Source organism: Oryctolagus cuniculus, chromosome 5 (genome assembly GCF_051225735.1).
Source record: "Oryctolagus cuniculus isolate XC-2025 breed Fujian yellow rabbit chromosome 5, ASM5122573v1, whole genome shotgun sequence".
In the NCBI taxonomy this organism is placed as follows: Eukaryota; Metazoa; Chordata; class Mammalia; order Lagomorpha; family Leporidae; genus Oryctolagus; species Oryctolagus cuniculus.
The window spans coordinates 59,594,621-59,614,326 of record NC_142871.1 but is presented as its reverse complement, the minus strand read 5'-3'; the positions used below and the strand labels follow the sequence as shown (position 1 = coordinate 59,614,326).

Sequence of the window (19,706 nt, the reverse complement as noted above, 5' to 3'; positions counted from 1 at the left end):
CTTCCATTCAATCAAGATTCATTTTCAATTCTCTTTATATACAGAAGATCAGTTTAGCATATATTAAGTAAAGATTTCAACAGTTTGCACCCACATAGAAACACAAAGTGAAAAATACTGTTTGAGTACTAATTATAGCATTAAATCACAATGTACAGCACATTAAGGACAGAGATCCTACATGAGGAGTAAGTGCACAGTGACTCCTGTTGTTGACTTAACAAATTGACACTCTTGTTTATGGCATCAGTAATCACCCTAGGCTCTTGTCATGAGTTGCCAAGGCTATGGAAGCCTTTTGAGTTCACCAACTCTGATCATATTTAGACAAGGTCATAGTCAAAGTGGAAGTTCTCTCCTCCCTTCAGAGAAAGGTACCTCCTTCTTTGATGACCTGTTCTTTTCACTGGGATGTCACTCGCGGAGATCTTTCATTTAGGTTGTTTTTGTTTGTTTGTTTGTTTGTTTTTGCCAGAGTGTTTTGGCTTTCCATACCTGTAATACTCTCATGGGCTTTTCAGCCAGATCTGCGTGCCTTAAGGGCTGATTCTGTGGCCAGAGTGTCATCCCGATTTATGCTAACTCTGCAGAGAGTAAGGACAGTGTTGGCTCTGGAGGAGTTGAAAGGCGGGCAGGGCACTTCCACACTGTTCTTATTAAAAACAGGTCTAGATGGTGACAAGGAAACAACAGGAGAACAACTGGGAAAATGTGTAGAAGTGGCTTTGACTTTATGAATTAAGTTTTGATTTTGGAGGCAAAAAGGGGAACAGCAGTAGTAAAGTGATAAAACCAATTCCAGGGGCCTGGAGCTGTGGCATAGTGGGTAAAGCTGCCGCCTGCAGTGCTGGTTCAGGTTTTGTTGCTCCTCTTTCGACCCAGCTCCCTGCTGTGGCCTGGGAAAGCACAGAAGACGGCCCAAGTCCTTGGGCCCCTGCACCAGTGCGGGAGACATGGAGGAAGCTCCTTTGGATCGGTAAGCTCTGGCAGTCATGGCCAATTGGAGAGTGAACCAGCGGATGGAAGACTCTCTCTCTCTCTCTGCCTCTCCTCTCTGCATAACTCTGACTTTCAAATAAATAAATAAATCTTAAAAAAAAAAAAAAAAGACCGATTCCATTGAAGAGGTCTCAGATTTTTTTCATTGTGAGCTTTTGGAATTTCCTTAGGAAAAGGATAAAGAAATAACTAAATAACTGAATTTCATACAGGCAAATGTCAACCTTCCCTTTTCATTAAAGATTGAAAATAATTAAGACTATGAAAAGGAAAATGTACGTAAAAATTTTATACACATATGTATGCCAAACTAAATGCAGAAAATATAAAACTAAATTATATATTTCACTCAGTGGTGGGAATCTTTTCAAGTATTAATGCCAAGCAGAACAAACATTTTTAAAATATTTACTTGGTCTGAGCCTTCCAAACAACTCTTGTTCTATATTAAAAAAAATGGAAAATAGCAGTAAAATAAGGACTGTGCTTTTTCAATAAAATGGACTCATGGAAGTTCTACTGTGTAGGCCGTAGGACCAGAAGCTAGGATTTGAGTGCTCATCACCCAAGCACGAGTGTAGAGCATATCTGAGTTCTCTACTTGCAGAAAATCCAAGATGTAACTCCTGGACGTTTCCAACACGCAAGGCAGGCAAACAGATGAATTCACAGGTCTGCATGTGCATGCTTTGAAAAGATTTTCCAGTAGGCCTCTCTGAAGGATTGGCTCCCCTTAAGAGGAATTTAATAAACAAACAATGGCCCGCCTCATGCAATCCAGCTCAGTCACACTGGATGAGACCTAGAAAGCTGAGAAAGATTCAGAGTACTCTCTTCGGTGAGTGCAAGATCACCTCCATGTGGTCCGGGAAGTGGAAGCAGCATGAACTGGCTACATCCCCAAGTCTCCTGCAGGTTGTAAACTATTTAAATCTCTTCCCAAATAACAGAGAAAACTGTCACGTTATTTCTGATTGCATAATAAGCAGCAGTTTGCACAATGAATTAACATGAACTGAAATGTTTATAATTTTCATGGTCCAAAATGCCTTTTCAATTACATGTAATCTTTATCCTAATAAAAAAAATCTATTGCAAATAAATACCAGCACAATCAAAATTCTTGGTTAAGCCCGTATAAAAAAATACATTTGAGTGATCACTCCCTTGCATTGTTGAATGATGGAATATACACATTTGTTAAGATTCAAAATGTCATATACAGTTCTAGTATAGTTCCACTTTTGTAATATGTTTATCTAGAGACAAAAGAACTAGAGTAAAATACCCCAAAGACTAGAGACACTGTTTATCTTGGAGTGGTGGAATTTTAGTGAAAGGATCACATCCTTTTCTGAATACCCCTAAACTAGCTAAGATTTCCTACAACAATGTTTTATACATGTATGTTTTAATTTATTTGAGCATGCAAGAAAGAGAGCGAGAGCGAGAGCGCAAGAGAGCTCTCAAATGCCTATAACGGCCCTGGGCTGGGCCAGAGGCCGAAGCTGGGAGCCAGGAACTTAATCCAGGTCACCTAAGTGGGCATCAGGGACCCAGTCATTTGGGCCATCACTGCTGCCCTTGCCCCCTGGGGTCTGCATTAGCAGGAAGGAAAGGAGCTGGGAGGCAAGCCCTGGCATTCCAATAGGTAAGAGACATCTCACCTGCTAGGTCAGACACTTGCCCCCAAATACAACACTGTATTAAGTGTCAGGCAATGAGTAACATACTTTATCTCACAGAATCCTCAGCTTTGCAAGGTGGGTGTCATCATTATTCCTGCAGAGGTGGAAGCAGAGATCAAGGCAACTGACACTTGAGGGGTAGGAATGGGAAGTCAGGCATGTCCACGAGTAATCATTCTGTCCCTGCTGAATTTCACTTGTGGCCAGAAAAAATAAACAACACGTACAACACCTAGCAAATTTTTATAAATGTAAGTACCACATAGCCCAGTGATAAACTAAATGAAAACAATGTACTTCCAGGCATTTATGTTTAAGGTTCTAATTAAGTACTCCTTAAGTGTCTTTATGATATTTTTATATTTTCAAAAACATGGCATCTCTTTGAAGACAAAAAGAAATTGAAGTTGTATAAATTTAAGCAAACACTAAATTCAAGAAAGTATACCTTACCCAAGAAACATTAATTACTAATTACTAGATTTAAATCTTTAATAGTTCTAAGATGCTAAAACCAACTAAATTTAAGTCATTAAGAACATTTGTGTGATATCCTTTGTGAAGATTCAGTCACCTGTAAAAGAAAATCGCTCACTGATTCTAACCTGATCTTTCAGTAAAAAAAAAAAAAGAAAAAAAAAAGTTCCCTTCTAAAAGGGATCAAATTAACACAAAGAAAGTGGTACTCCACAGACCATAGAAAACATACTTCCTTAGTGATGCAAAGTTCTATTCCACACACACCACAAAGCAAAGAAATATAAAACAGTGGACAATCACTTTTCACCTATCATATCTGCAAAGATAACAAAATGAAAAACATTACTACCATATGGGTATTGAAAACTGGCACCATTTTACACTGTTGGTAGAGAATGGGTAGGAAATAAATACAGATCAAACTTCAAAATGTGCAACCCCAGAGACCAGCCAATTCTCCTGGGAACTTATCCTAAGTAGGAAATTAAATAAGTATGCAAAGACATATGTTGCAGTGTTAATGTTCAATGCACTGTTACTTATAACAGAAAAATCAGCAATAACCTAAATATTCATTGACAGAACTTTGCCGTGTATTCCTAAATTTAGCATAGTGTCTAGTACATGGTAAGACTAAATATAAATATTTGGTGATTGAATGATTTCACAAATAAATTGATTATAGTTATATAATTGTATTTTATCCAGGCATTAAAATTTTCTATGTAAAATTATATCCAACATAGAAAGGAGTCCATAGCACTTTACTAAGTGATCAAAATAGGGTACAGACTAGCCTAGCCTATGTAATACAATCCCAGTTACATAAAATCATATGCAGGTTTGAATAACTTCCAGCTTTTTTTTTTATACTTTTCTGCACTGTTTGGATTTTTTAAAAACAGCAACCACCTATTTCCCATTTGGTTGGGGCAATTTCTGTTCTTTAAGATTTTATCCCTCTCTCGCAAGCTATGGAGGATGATAACACTATTAAATAACAGACAACCTTCAGAGGATAAAATTTAAGGCAATTTCTTTTTCCTTGGTTTTTCAGACACTGTCATTCTAGAAGTTCTCTTTTTATGTTAAGCTACTCCAAAAAAAACAAACAAACAAAAAACAAACAAACAAAAAAAAAAAAAACAAAAAAAAAACACCTCCACACAGAGTAAGCACAAGGCACATCTTCCTCAAAACAGTTGTAATAGATGTCTGGAAGCTCACACACTGAAGAGAGAACCTCACTGTCCATAACCCTGAACCTGGCCTTGTTAACTTTCTGGCTGAACCTCAGAGCCCAAGGATGCTCTCCTGGGCTCTGTCTGCATCCAAGTGCATTCACCACCAACGGACTCCATCTGTCAGCTCCCCACACAAAGACCCCAAGTCATCTGGCAACAAAGCACTGTTTTTCTTGAATGCTGGATTGAGTTTAAATGTAGACAGCTTGTATTAATAACTAATGGTTTCTGGTAATTTTTGTTTTCAATCCAGGAGAAAATACAAGCACTCCCTGATAAACAAATGACAAAGTGCATCTCTTTGGATTCCAAAAGGAGCAGTGTGAACCCTCCACTGGGGCACTGTCTGCTCACGACAGTGCCGGGCTGCAATTCTGGCCAGCCTCTGAAAGCAGGAGTCAGAGCCAACAAATGCTGTGTCGATGCACATGTGCCCTGAAGAATCAGCCAACTGTGCGAATGGCACAGAGAACACAAATGACCTGATGACTGACAAGCCTTCTCTTCTGGATCCCAACTGCCTGAATTTATTGAAATTTGCTGAAATGTAGCTCATGCCATGCCAATGCATGGGTTTCACCAAGCCAAGATTAAGCTGTATGTTTTCCCCCAGACAATCTTGCACAGAGACAGCGAGATGGAGAGCTGAAAGAAATAGAGGTGGACAGCTAGAAGAAAGCATACATGTCTACGGCAGTTCCCTCTGTACAATTTCTGGATGCAAGGACAACCCAGATGGTTGCTGAGGATGGTAGCAATGTACACCCAGTATGCAAAACACTGAGTACCTCAGGCATGATGGCTGGCTTGAGATGATCAAGTGGACTGTGAACTTAACGTTGCAAAGATTCACTGAAAATAAAGGCACCTTATATGACGACAACCCTCTCTGCATGAGCTCTGAGTTCTGTGTTTTCCATGGCAGTGAGCGTCTGTAATCACACTTGTTGATGGAGGTGTCATTCATTTTTTAAGATGCCTGGGCTGCTTGCTGCCCACGGGTCCCCTGAGACAGGACCCTAGACCATGCCCACCTTGGAGCACAGGCTCATCCTTGGTGACAGGGACCTGATCTTTCGCTGTACTGCTGCTGACTAGCTCTCTCCACTGCTGCTGGGATGTGCCTCCTCTACCCAGAGTTGTCTGCGTCTGAGCCACAACTATTTCCTGAGGGATGTAAAACTCAGCAAATGGAAACAAACAACACGGAGCATGAGCTCATGCTGTCACGCTGCTGCTGCTCCAGATTCGTGGCATCGTGGCAGCGCCCTGATTTACAAGTATCGCTTGACCCTCACTTTTTCCTTTCGGTTACTTCTACTCGGCTACTTCGGTCGCCCAACTACACCCACCCACCTCCCACCCCAGCCTCTCTGGTTCTCAGGCTCACCTGGCTACAAGAACTCTTGCAAAGTTCACCAGAAACCCCTTAGCACACTGTCCTTGGCGCCTGGGGAACTGACATTCAGCACTGCCAGGGGCTCCCCTCCAGCTGTGGCAAAGCTTGATCATCTCTTACCAGACTGCCCCTCCCCAGTCCCCAGCTCGGGCGGAGGCCCAGGGACTCGGGGTGATCCCCTAAATCCCTCAACACCCAGGCAGGCTGCCAGCAACAATCCTGGAGATTGTCTTCCAAATGGCTCGTAGGTTTCATCAAGCTTTAGCGCAGGTCAAATAAAAGGAACATTTCCAAAGCAGTCTGTAAACTATGGGACCTCAATGACAACAAGACAGCAGCACGGGCACAGCATTTTATTTCTGTTTCCTGTCAAAGTCATTCAAACTTTCCTTCCCACACTTAAATCCTTCTGTGATCTGTACTTGACTTTCAGTCTCCAACTAGACTGTGGGTTACTGTTTCATGACAGTCCTCAAACCAAGCACTCTGTCCTCTCTTAAAAGCATGGCACTTGATTCACTTTCCCCAAAACCCTGGTCCCTACTCATTAAGGTTCCCTTAACCCCCTAGGCAGAATTTTAATTAGCTTTACAGACATGTGCACTGCAGAGGTCTTCATGCAGTTTCCATTTTTCTGTTTTGTTATAATCCATTTTGTGTTTGTTCATTTCGCAAGTCTGCGCAAACAGGGCTCATGTCTTGAAAAGGACTCTCAGTAGACAACTGATTTCAGCTAACTACTGATTATAGATTAGTCCCACCTCCCTCACTTAAAAAAAAAAAGACAAAATCTGCAAATATCACCGCACACTCACCCTTGGTGTCTCCTCCAGAGGACCTGGTCGTGACAGAGTTATTGAGAGTAGTCACAAGTCTCATTTCAGCTCAGGAGTGAGATGCTCATCCACCCCTGACAAAAACAGCTTAAGGATAAAATTCTAAACTCCCACAAACCCAGGAACATTACACAACTGTGACACAAGCTTGGGTGACATCCCATGGCTCTCATATGATAGATGTTTTCATTGGGTTCTCTTTAAATCAGGGCTATTAAGAGCAGCATGATTCTGGAAAAGAACCCTCAGCAACAGGGCTCATATTGTATGTGACAAGGCTCACTTACTCAACCTACTAAAGAGATGGCATAGAATAGAAATAGATGGAATAGAAAGGCAATTCTGTTCCTACAACCAGTATGCATTTATATTCCCTTTAAAGATAAATGATACTTTCATAAAGAATGAATTGCCTACAAAATACTATCTGCCTTGGCAAGATGCCAAAATTCACATTCATTTAAAATACACAAAACAAAAACCACCAGTCACCAATACTCTCCCAATCAAAACAACTGGTCTACAGAATTCTTTTTTTGAATAGCAGGATGATCTCAATGAGGAAAGCAAAATTAATATATTACTATTAGGAAATGACCTGAGAAATGGATTAACTATACTTAATAATAATTACACTAATATGTTTACCATAGAGCTTAGGATATTTAAGTTTGAATCAAATTATGACATAATTCAATATAAATTAGAATGATCTGAGTGGGGAAAAATATCAACATTCTACCTATTCCCTCACTGAATGTACTGATAGGTGCTTTTATAGGCAAGGGGATATGAAAAGACACTCTCCCTACCAGTTTCAAGTCTTAGAAAAAATAGACACATAATCATAAAAAGCAACAACATGATAAATATCTTAATTATTCAAAACTCTGTGCTGGGAAATGGTCAGCTTTAAGTAGCTGGAAGACCATAAAACGGGTGAAGTAGAGATCTGTTTTTTAGGACCAAAGTCATCTCCATTTTAATAAACCAGATTCCATGGAAAGGGGTCAGGGGAGAACGATGGTTAACTCTGGGAAGGGGAGTGGGAGAGAAGATGGTAAAGAAAAAAAAAAGACTTTTTATTGTACATACCTCTGTATTGCCTGGACTTTTAAAATAATCTATATGTTCACATAATACTTGAAATAATCATGATCGAAGCAGACGGCAGAGGACTAGGCAGCAAAGACTGAGAGATGAGCTGGAAGCAGAAGGGAATCCAAAAGGGGGCAGAGTCCTAGAAGCTAGGGGAGGGCCATGTTCAGAAGGAGTGCTGGTCAACCCCCCCCCCACCTCCGCGCCCCAACACGTAACCCTGGAGGGCAGTCAGAGAGAAGAGGAAGTGGGGGCTCAAGAAAGGACTTGCTCTGCGGGACAACTCAGTGCTTTCAGTGGAAGGGCAGCTACAATAAGACTGCAGCAGGGTGATGGATGCGAAGGAACGAGCAGCAAGGTGCGAACCACAGGACAGGTAACACACACGAGTGAGGGGAGGGGAAACAAGCAGAATTAGGCTGTCCGCTCTGTCTCTTTCATGTTGCCAAATAGGAACAGAAAAATACTTGTCCATTTTATAAGATTCTGGGTGCAAATGTGATAACGAATGGCAGTCCCTACTGTGGCCATGGGCTACAGGTGTGTGGACATATAAAGGATGGGTGAGGGTCCAGAAACCACTCCTGGGTGCAGCCACCATGTGCTCCAGCCCCAGCAATGGCTGCCCAGAGGTGGTGCTTGCCCAGTGTCGCCAGACTATCCTGTCGCTAAAGAGGGCCACAAATCTAGATCCCAGAAAAATGCAAAATATTCTGAGTTCCAAATGCTGGTTCTGATTTTTTTTTTTTTTAAATGTTGCACAGGTACAATGCTGGCCACCTCCAGCTCTGAGCTCTACTGTGTTTGGCATTAAGAGGACATGGACTCATATTTCCATACTTGCCCACCCCCCTTTAAAAAAAAAAAAAAAGTGAGATGAGAGCTTTTCACATGTTGCTACGCTAAAGACCAAGGATGATTTTGCAGGCCTTACAGGCCTCTGATTCTTGGCCAAGGCAACTGTGGGTGGACCTCGAAATTCAGTACATCTACCGCAGGCTAATTTTTAAGCCGCTCATCTTGTATGGCTCATGGATGATGTCGTCAATGTCCAAATGGCCCTTGGCAGAGAGAAGTTTCTCCACCCCTGAAAGGGATTAAAAACCACTCCCCCTTCCTTATTTTTCAAATATCCTCTTTCTGTTTGCCTTTAGAGGCCAGGAGCTCAGGTGCTGTGCCACCACCTCCTGTGGGAGGCTCACAGGGGCAGCCCTCAGCCACTGGTCGCAAGTGTGGCTGGGAAGCACATGTTCTCTGGTCAAAAGAAAAACAGGAGGGAGGACGAAAAATTCTTGCAGAAAACCTATACACCTCTGATTTTTATCAAAATTCCTCAGAAAATAACTTCCCATTTGCAGCTTGCTTATATTACAATGGCACGCCCAGCAGTTTCGTTAGAATGCTATTTTTAATCAATCTGTCACATCACCATGCCTCCGGAACTGAAAGCAGGAAGTACATAAAGTCATTCCCGTCGGATGGGGAAAATGGTCTGAACAGCACCACATCGCTGCAAAGGAAAAGTATCTGCTGTTGATACTGTCCTGTGAGTGCATGGTCTTGGAGAAAAAAAAAAAAAAAGAAATCCTCATGACAAACCCTGGAAAACTGAAAGACATCTACTGCAAGATGTGAAGAATGCATCTGGTAATGACTCATCAGTGATAATCATATTATTGGGCGGGCCAGGGCCGCAGGATCTACCCTAAGCTCATTTCCCTTTGTCTGGCCTTCCTGATTTATCAAGGAGGCAATTTGGATAATGGTAAATGTTAGTGCTTCTCCTTCCAAGTGATTGTCATCCTGAGGCTACAAACCCTGCATCAGGCTTGCGGCAAGGGGACTGGGGGGAAATCCCTCCTCCACTGGGGGGAAATCCCTCTCTGCTCAGGTTAAACCGCCCCAGAGAACAGAGAGCCGCACTGCACCTGCTTAATGCTGGGCGGGCGGATGGGCGGGCGATGCCTGAGAGTTCCCTACGTGCTGTCTCTGTCTGCCGCACGTTTCTCTGGCATGTGGCCTTTGTCTTCCACTCACAAATGGTTCTGCTGGAGTGAATCCTCCTCCACCCCTCCCTGCCCAATCGAACACTAGCTGTCGGTCAGCGTGGTGCCAGGTAGTGACAATGCATTCCTGCACCCTCACCCCTAAGGTTCTTGTTTGTCTCAAGTTCAGATGCTCACACAGTGAACCAATGTGGCTGTCAGAGAGCATCTTTATTTCACACCGGCAACAAAGGAATCGCTCGAAGCTCCCAGGCTTCCCGAAAGCTCCTGAGCCTCTGCTCTGTTGCAGCCATGACCTTAGCACCGGGTTGGTTGTGACATCTGCTACAGGACAGAGAGTCAACGGCAGTCTCGAGAGCTTGCTGTTACCTCAACAGGTGAAAGGAGAGTGGCCCAGACAGGACAAAGATTCCACCCCATGCCTCCTTTGACCATGTAGTTGCCACGCTGTCAAGATCTTTGCTGAACACAGATTAAAACAACAACAGCAAAAACCTTAAATTTTAATTTGAAAGACAGAGAGTGAGCTCCCATCTGCTGGTTAACTCCCTAAATGCCTGCAACAGGCCCAACCGGGGGCCAAAGCTGAGAGCTAAGAACTCCATCCAGGTCTCCCATGTGAGTAGCAGGGACCCAGTTACTCGAGCAATCACTTGCTGCCTCCTAGGCAGTAAGAGCTCAGGTCAGGAGCCAGAGGTGGGTATCAAGCCCAGCACTCCCACTGTGAGATGTAGGCATCTTTTTTTTTTTTTTTACAGGCTGAGTGGACAGTGAGAGACAGAGAAAAAGGTCTTCCTTTTGCCGTTGGTTCACCCCCCAGTGGCCAGCGCGCTGTGGCCGGCGTACCGCGCTGATCGGAAGCCAGGAGCCAGGTACCTCTCCCGGTCTCCCACGCGGGTGCAGGGCCCAAGCACTTGGGCCATCCTCCACTGCACTCCCTGGCCACGGCAGAGAGCTGGACTGGAAGAGGGGCAACCGGGACAGAATCTGACGCCCCGACTGGGACTAGAACCCGGTGTGCCGGTGCCGCAGGCGGAGGATTAGCCTATTGAGCTGCGGCGCCGGCCTGAGATGTAGGCATCTTAAATGTAGTATCTTAGCCATTAGGCTGCACGCCCACCCCTGAAAACAGATTTAACTGTCTCGAAACAAACCACGAAGAGCTAGTCTTACAATTTGGCAAGTGATATCACACGGAACCATCACAGAGGAGAAAGAGCACGATGTTTCCAACTCAGCAGACCTGGACTCAAATCCTAGCATCCTCTCCACCACATAATTCCAGGCAAGTTACCAACCTTCTCTGTTTTCAGTAAAATGAAGATTTCAATACCTGGCACACAGGAGTTCTGTGTGCATGACGTCCTATGAGGTAAGACAGCGCAATGCCCAGCACAGCGCAGCATCAGCAGTGGTGAGAAGGAAAGGACCTTCAATAGCATGTGTTCCCAGGCTGGCTCCTCCCAGCTGCTGGCGTGAATTCTGGCTTTGCCTTCAAGGTTCTTGCCTTTGCCTACCCTGCTGGCCTGTTTGGGGACATTTTGTGATGCGAAATCAGGAGGCCACGGGGAAGCAGGGGCCATGGTCAGGTTAGTTGGTGGCGAGAAGAAAGCTGGAGGGAGACAGGGGTTGTAGAGAAGGAGTGCTGTGGATTCTACATCCCTGCTTGGGTAGTGAGAAATACAAGTACGATGTGCAATTCTGGAATTATCACCAGGTTGTATGTCTTTGCCTGTAACATTGTGTGGGGCTGGATACACAGGGTTACACTGAGTACTGTAACTGTCTTATTACTATTTAATTACAGAAGGTGGGAGTGGCAGTAGTCCACAAGCAATAGGGAAGGGGAAGTGAGAACAACTGAGCTTCCGGTCTCATGGTAAAAAGGAACGACGGGCGGCGCTGGGGCGGGTGATGGATGGTCAGAGGGTTGGGCGCCAGGCCCAGTACCCACACTGGCTTCACTGATTCTGGTGAGTCATTGGCATTTCTGCCTTTCAGTGTCTTCCCCTGTAAAATGGCAAGATGGGAGGGTTATGCTACTGTGGCACGCTGGTCAGCCTTTGAAAAGTTGGCTTGGAGGAATGCCAGCAGCTGGGTCCTCCTGACGCTCACTCCTACTGCCTCTGAAGCAGAAATAGGTGTGTGTGTGCATGCACACACATCTAGATATGTGTATATATACATGAACACACACCCACAAATTCTAGAGCTACCCCTGTACAAACCACTGAATCATTCAAATAGAAAGTCTCCAAAAGGATCATCCAGTCAACCCCTCCATACCCAAGACTAGAACACCCCGACTCTAAAAAAACAGATTTCTTTTTTTTTTAACTTTTATTTAATGAATATAAATTTCCAAAGTACGAATTATGGATTACAATGGCTTCCCCCCCATACCGTCCCTCCCACCCACAACCCTCCCCTTTCCCACTCCCTCTCCCCTTCCATTCACATCAAGATTCATTTTCGATTATCTTAATATACAGAAGATCAGCTTAGTATACATTAAGTAAGGATTTCAACAGTTTGCTCCCACACAGAAACATAAAGTGAAAAATAATAGATGATTTTTTTTAAATGATGATGAAATCAGATCAGACCTATTGTCATGTTTAATCCCAGTGAGAGTCAAGTTGGGAGTTGATAGTTTCTTTTTTTTTTTTAAAAAAAAAAAACAGATTTCTTTTGCTAAACCTCTCCAAAGGCAAGGTTTACAGTCTCCTCTCCATTAATAATGTACTTGATATTCTAACAGCTCTTGTGAGAAAGTTCCTTTTTGCTACATTTCAAAAATGGCACTCCTATTGGCCTTCACAATCCTCCTTCCCAACTCATGTGTTTTCGTGTGGGACAGTCCAGCTTGTCACCACTACATAATTTACTTCTGTATTAGTGGTCACTGCTTATTTTCACATCTCTTTCCCTCAACTAAAATAAGCACTTTGTTCATCCATCCAAATACTGGGAACAGTGTCCAGGTCATATAAGGTATGCAATAAAGATACAAAATTAGAAGTTGGATTCTTTTATGTTCAATTTTTATATTATCTATATATCTGAAGGAAGCGAGAAAGAGTACCCAAGCATTCTCAAACCCACTGGTTCACTTCCCAGATGCCCACAACAAGGCCAAGTGGAAGCCAGGGTCTGGGAACACAAGGCAGCTTCCTACTTGGGTGGCAGGGAGCTGATAACCTGAGCCATCACCGCTGCCTCCCAGCGTCTGCATTGGTTGGAAGCTGGAATCCAGAGTAGGAGCCAGGAATTAAAGTGAGGCGCTCTGAAGCGGGATGCAGGCATCTTAGCCACTAGGTTAAATGCCCACTCCTGCGTTCAGTGCTTGATAAAATCGTAAATCTACAGAGCTGGGTGGGCCCTTCCAAGGGGACTTTTCGAGATTAGAAAACGGACGCTCCACAAGGAGAGGAGGCTCTCCGGAGATCATCTGTGGGGTTTCCTGAGACCTTACCAGTCAGTGCTCTTTCCACATTGGTGCTCCCACTCAGAACTGCAGTCAGGGGAGACAGCCAGCACAGGTGGGCACAGGGGGGAGGTGGCTAGTGACAGAGGCCAAAGCTGAACTCATTTAGAGCGTGAGTCAGAGACAATGAGCTCTAACACTTATTTACTGCACAGTGAAGCCTAGTACAGTAATCACAGTTTACACAGCAGTAGTAGCTTTCATCTCGGGATCTCAGAGGGCTTATGAAATTTTCACTCCGCCATGTGGGGTACCATTATCTGCTCTCGCGGCGTAAGGTAAGCAGCTGGGTGCCCTAGCTGCGAGGTTGGTTCAAAGCCTCCGTGAGGCTCCCGGTCCTCTCCAGTTTTTCTTATCCTGACCAACATTGCAAATAGCTTAGCAAAGCTGCAACAGAGTGACATCTCTGGTAGGCTTTCTTTTAGGTGTCCCCAAAGCCACACAGGCGTAGGCCCATTTTTGAGGCAGTGTGCAGAGAAACCACAGTGGACGCTCAGGGTGTTCCCTCATGTCATACATCCTTTGGGTCACCAATCACTGGGACTGAGCTAGCCCACAAGAAAGGCCAACTGCAGTGACATTGGAGAGCCACAGCAGCTTTTGGGGGTAGAAGTGTTTTTTCCCTCAGTTTACTGTCTTTGCCCTGGAACCTCTTTCCATCTGTGGAGGACAAATGAAACGACCCACACAATCATGGTGCTTACGCTCAGCCCTCACTTATTTAAGAACCACATTAAGGTCCAATTGGATTGAGTCCACACAACAAGTCCCACAGAGGAGCTCACTCGGATTTGGACTTGGGGGTGTTCTTCCTTTCTTGGGGAGATGGTGGATTCTGAAACCAAGTGCTTCTCATCACCAAGCTGTGCCCAGCCTCTGACAGCACAGAGCAGGCGGGCTCGCCAAGAGGCCAGTCTGACTAGCACAGCCCCAGATGACGCCTGGCAGCCTCCATACGGCTCCTACAGCCAAGTCTGCAGTGTGGGTTCCTAGTGGAGGAATTCCTGGTGCAGCTGACTGCATACCTGGTGAGCTTCCTTCTCCTGCAGCTCCTGGGATTGTGATGCTGACCTGGCCCTTGAGACCAGGAGCCTTGAGACCAAACTCCTCGGGGGGCATCCTGAGCATTGTGGTCCCTTGGAATAGGTGGAGATCCTTACTGAGCTCAGCATTTCCCAAAGTGTATTCTGGGAAACCCTTGCTCTGCGGGATACTCACAAGTATAATGTGGAAAAAGACTTGGCTTTTTAATCAAATAAATCTGTGAAACCTGAGTGTAAAAAAGATATGTTAACCATGCTAAGCCAAGCCAATCGCAGAAGGACAAATACTAAATCTGTACAGTCCACTTATGTGAGAAATCTAGTGGAGTCCAATTCCTACGGCAAAGTAGACTGGTGGCTGCTGGGGTCTGGGAGGAGGGGAGAAGATGGGGAGCTACTGTGCAAGGGGTAGAAAGGTTCAGCTTTGCAAGATGGAAAACAGTTCTGAAGATGGGTGGAACAAAAACGTGAGGATACTCAACGCTACTACATTGAACACTTAAATATGGCTAAGATGGCAAACCTGACGTATTTTACCATAGTGGAAAACCAAAACCAATATGGCAACAGCCTTCTTTGTAGGAGGACTTCTCAGAGCCTTTAAATGCTAAGATGCACTGGGGATCCCCAGGAGCGGGCTGAAGCAAGCAGCTTTTTCCAGCTTATCTGGCAACACAGTCTGCTCTGCAGAGAGCGACCCACAGCACCAGGGTGCTCTAGCACACACTTACTGAAACGAGTTACCACCAGGAGCACTGTAGGAAAACGTGGACTCTTGTCTCTTACGTTTAGATAAAAGAAGGCAAGATTCCAGGGCCTAGAGCCAGACTTTCAAAACAGTTTTAATGCACCGTGATCCTCTCATTGAGGGGACCCGAAGCATCCTCACCTACGTCACCTCCTAGACAGGAGCATGAGTCAGAGAATAAGCTCTCGAGCCCTGAGCTTGTGCCCTTCTCTTTGGGCCTCTGATGTCTCATCTGATACATGACAATAATACCCGTGCAAACTGTCTCACCATCCGGGTGTGAGCTCTAGAATACGCATGTGAAAGAACCTGCAAAGTACCAAGAGCTATTCAAACTGGGAGACAATTACTAAGTACTCATGCTTACTGTGGTGTAGGACACAACTTAGGGCAGAGAGGCAGGGGCCCTCACGGTAAGAGCTCAGAGTTTCTCTTAGGTACCAGACACCTATTAGAACAGAGTTGGAGGCTGCCGCCGCGGCTCACTAGGCTAATCCTCCGCCTAGCGGCGCCGGCACACCGGGTTCTAGTCCCGGTCGGGGCGCTGGATTCTGTCCCGGTTGCCCCTCTTCCAGGCCAGCCCTCTGCTGTGGCCAGGGAGTGCAGTGGAGGATGGCCCAGGTGCTTGGGCCCTGCACCCCATGGGAGACCAGGAAAAGCACCTGGCTCCTGGCTCCTGCCATCGGATCAGCGCGGTGCGCCGGCCGCAGCGCGCCAGCCGCGGCGGCCATTGGAGGGTGAACCAACGGCAAAGGAAGACCTTTCTCTCTGTCTCTCTCTCTCACTGTCCACTCTGCCTGTCAAAAAAAAAAAAAAAAAAAAAAAAAAAAAAAAAAAAAAAAAAAAAAAAGAACAGAGTTGGAAGAGAAGGCAAAAGAAGAATCATAAACTAGGTACTTGGCATACAAGAAAAAGAGAGAGGGAGAGCAGGAGCCTGGGAGAAGCTAATTTTACTGCTGGCTGGCCTTGGACTAGCATCCTTGACTTGCAGGTGGCCCAGCTGTCAAAGGAAGGAGACTATCTCTCAGATCATGTCCAACCCGATGGGGCTATGGAATCCGGAAGCAGACACGCAGATGCTTTCACTGCATGATTGCCTCATTGCAGGATTTCCTCACTGAGCACAGGAGGGCCTACCTGGTTCCTAGCTTGCTGCCAGGATGCAGGGAAGAGCAGAACCTGTCTCCACACCAGCCAGCAGGAGAAGACAGGGCTGCTGGCCCTGGGCTGCCCAGCCAGGGGCTTACTCCCTTTGTAGTGTTCTCTTGGTCTTCAACAATCCCCACATAGTTGAAAAGAAAACACTCCCCAGGGGTCTTTATGGAACTAATGACTCAGTGGTGCCAGTAGATGGTACAGAAAAGTTGCTAAATAAACAGAAACATAGACTTCTACAGAAATAAGTCTGCCCGGTCGTGGGCACTCATCTTCCTGTAGAGTTCAGAAACTCACAGAAAATGAGAAATGCCTGATTCATGCCTGATGGTAGACTGCTGGTCTGTCCTTAACACTGCCTTAGAGGGTTAGCGCCTTGGTGGTGCAGGAAGACGGGTAAGAGGGTTTGAAAGGGACAAGCAAGGAGCCCGTGGAAAAGGGGGCTGGCACAACTGTGTGGAGGAGAGCCAGCCCCACAGCGAAGGAAATGGCAATACTGAATCTGCTGTGTACAGTGACTGGGAACCACCAAAGGAGGCCAGGGAGGGAAGGGGCCAGGTTCTAGTGTGCCCATGTGAGGCAGGCCACATGCAGGGAAGACTGAGTGAGGAGGCTGGGACAGATGCCTAGGGCTTGCACTTAGGTAGTGTTTACAACAGAAGGGGGGTGTGTGTACTGTGGTGCAACAGTCACCTGCAATGCCAGCATCCCATATGGGCACTGGTTTGAGTCTTCGCTGCTCCACTTCCAAACCAGCCCTCTGCTTATGTGCCTGGGAAAATAGCAGAAGATGGCCCAGGTACCTGGGCTCCTGCACCCATGTGGGAGACCTAGACGAAGCGCCTGGCTCCTGGCATTGGATTGTCACAGCCCTGGCCGTTGTGGTCCCCTGGGGAGTGAACCAGTGGATGGAAGATCTCTATTTCTGTGTCTCCTTCTCTCTCTCTCTGTAACTCTACCTTTAAAATACATAAATACATCTTAAAAAAAAAAAAAAAAAACAGAAGGGATGAAAGCGGTAGCTCTGTTGAAAGAACATGTGATAAAAAGTTATCAGCCCATTAGGTGAATGGAGTTAAGAAGGCATACTTGTTCTAAGGGAGCTGTAAGTTTTTGGGAGCAAGGGTGGAGACAGAATTCTATGACTACTTATACGACTGACAAAATAATGGGATGAGCTAGAAATCAGTGGTGGTGGGAAAGGGATCTCTGTTTCTGCTACATGTAGACTGAATTGGATATATAGGGGTCTTCAAAAAGTTCACCGAAATACATATTATGAAAAATCATGCATGGATTTCAAAAATGTTTATACCAAAATAAACATCTTTTAATTCCATTTAACATATTTAAAACATTGCAAGTATAGTTTCCTTCCCAAATTTAATATTTATACTACTTGGTTAACACAAGAATACCTGGATTTGACATTATCCACTGTTAGATTCAAAGACTCTGCCAGAAACTCCTTTTTAATAGTCATGAACTTTTTTTCCCCCCAAAAGGATGCTACCAACTAGAATGTGCAGTAATGACTATAGGTACATGACATGCCCATGCTACTATAAATAAACACTGCACATTCTCCCATCCCACTTAATTACTGTTCACCTAAAGCAGTGCAATTAACAAAACTGTCTGAATTCTGAAAATGAGAAAAGCCCTCCTGTCTCTCTTAGGTAGCTTTACAATCCTAACAATAGACTTAATGAAGCCTTTTAAAAGAAGGACGATGACATTAAAATGATTGGGGCATGTAAAAATTCATTACATAGATCCTCCTGGAGTCTGGTGGATTAAATGCCTCATCGCACCCCAGAGAGAAGTAGGAACAAAGAATAAAGAAAAAACACAACTTTCTGAGTGAACATCTTACAGCTGAGAGTTAATCTGGCCCTGCAAGTCACTGAGGACTGCACCCTACACCCAAAGTACAAGGAAGGTAAATCATGGATGTGTCTAGAGGTGCTGACTGATGAACGCGATTGACATCGTAAGCCGTGTCTGGACAACGGTAAGCAGCAATCACGCACGCTGACAAAACTGAGTCTCCTCCAGAGGGGCTGTCTGGGATGGCTGGAACCCACCATGTTCATGTGCCTCCAGAAACAGCATCCACCTACTGTTTTGTGTTAAATTTATTCCCAGGGGGCCAGGCGCTGTGGTGCAGTAGGTTGAGTCTCCACCTGGAGTGCCAGCATCCATATGGGTGCCAGTATGTATCCCGGCTGCTCCACATCCAATCCAGCTCTCTGCTGATGGCCTAGGAAAGCAGAAGATGGCCCAAGTGCTTGGACCCCTGCATCCTTGTGGGAGACTCGGAAGAAGCTCCTGGCTCCTGGCTTCGGATCAGCCCAGCTCCAGTTGCTGATGCCATTTGGGAAGTGTACCAGTAGATGGAAGACCTTTCTTTCTCTGTCTCTCCCTCTCTCTGTCTGTAACTCTGCCTCTCAAATAAATAAATCTTTAAAAAAATTATTCCTGGGTATTTCATGTGTTCCTGTTGTTCCTATGCATAGAATTGCTTCTTTAACTTGACTTCCCAGCTAGTAGCTGCTAACATATAGAAACTCAACTGATTCTTGGCTACTGACTTGATATCCTGTGACTTTACTAAATTCACTTTTGAGTCCTTTCTAACAGCTGTCTCATACATTCTTTAGGCTACAGATAGGTCATATTGCCTGTGAATAAAGACAGCTTCCACTTTTCCCAGCCCATCCTTGGGCCTCTTATTTCACTCCTTGTCCTGGCCTTGTCTTAAACAGCCCATTTTACCAGCAGGTTAGTTTGTATCACTGCATTCTAGTTTGCCACATATCATTGTTGGCAGATGAGGGGCCATGAAGACTGGGCCATGAGGAACTGGGCCTCAGGTGAGAAGGGGCTGATATCACCAAACTGTATGCAGAAGCTGAGAGGCATGATTCAGAGACTTGAAATTTAAGGGACAAGACTTTACCTATGGCTTAATCACTTTGCCTTTCTCCTCCTCCCCCCTCAAGATTTTATTTATTTATTTGAAGGGCAGAGTTAGAGAGAGAGGAAGAGAAAGGGAGACATAAAGAGGAGATCTTCCATCTGCCGGTTCACTCCCCAAACAGCCACAATGGCTGCAGCTGGAGCTGGGCCAGGCTGATGCCAGGGGCCTGAAACTCCATCTGGGTCTCCCATGTGGGTGCAGGGGCCCAAAGACTTCGGCTATATTCCACTGCTCTTCCAGGTGCATTAGCAGGGAGCTAGATCGAAAGTGGAACAGCCGGTGCCCATAGGGAATGCTGGTGTTGCAGGCAGTGGCTTAGCCTGCTACGCCACGATGCCAGCCCCATCCCTTTATCTTGCAAGATGCTGGTGCCATGAAAAAGAAATACCCAAAGGAATCAGTGATTCATTGGACTTTTGAGTTCGAAGAGCCCTTTGAGATTAAACCTCTCATAGCCAAATCGAGGCTTAGCCTGCCCTTTGATGTGACAGAGGCCAGCTGGAGGCAGGGGAAGAGCCTGCTACTCTGGACAGGACAGGA

At 45.3% G+C, this 19,706-nt stretch overlaps 1 protein-coding gene across 6 annotated transcripts in view; it reads right to left on the bottom strand.

The window, feature by feature from the left end:
* The window catches only part of FYN (FYN proto-oncogene, Src family tyrosine kinase), a 229,125-nt gene that overhangs the window by 163,263 nt on the left and 46,156 nt on the right, over window positions 1-19,706 (bottom strand). The window contains exon 1 of one of the 6 annotated variants that reach the window (XM_089333786.1): window positions 6,626-6,748. The exons of 4 other annotated variants lie outside the window; for them this stretch is intronic. The gene's annotated coding sequence lies outside the window, so the exon portion shown is untranslated. Of the gene's footprint in view, window positions 1-6,625; window positions 6,749-19,706 lie in introns of those variants that run through there. One more of the 6 variants, XM_002714925.6, reaches the window with a different exon arrangement.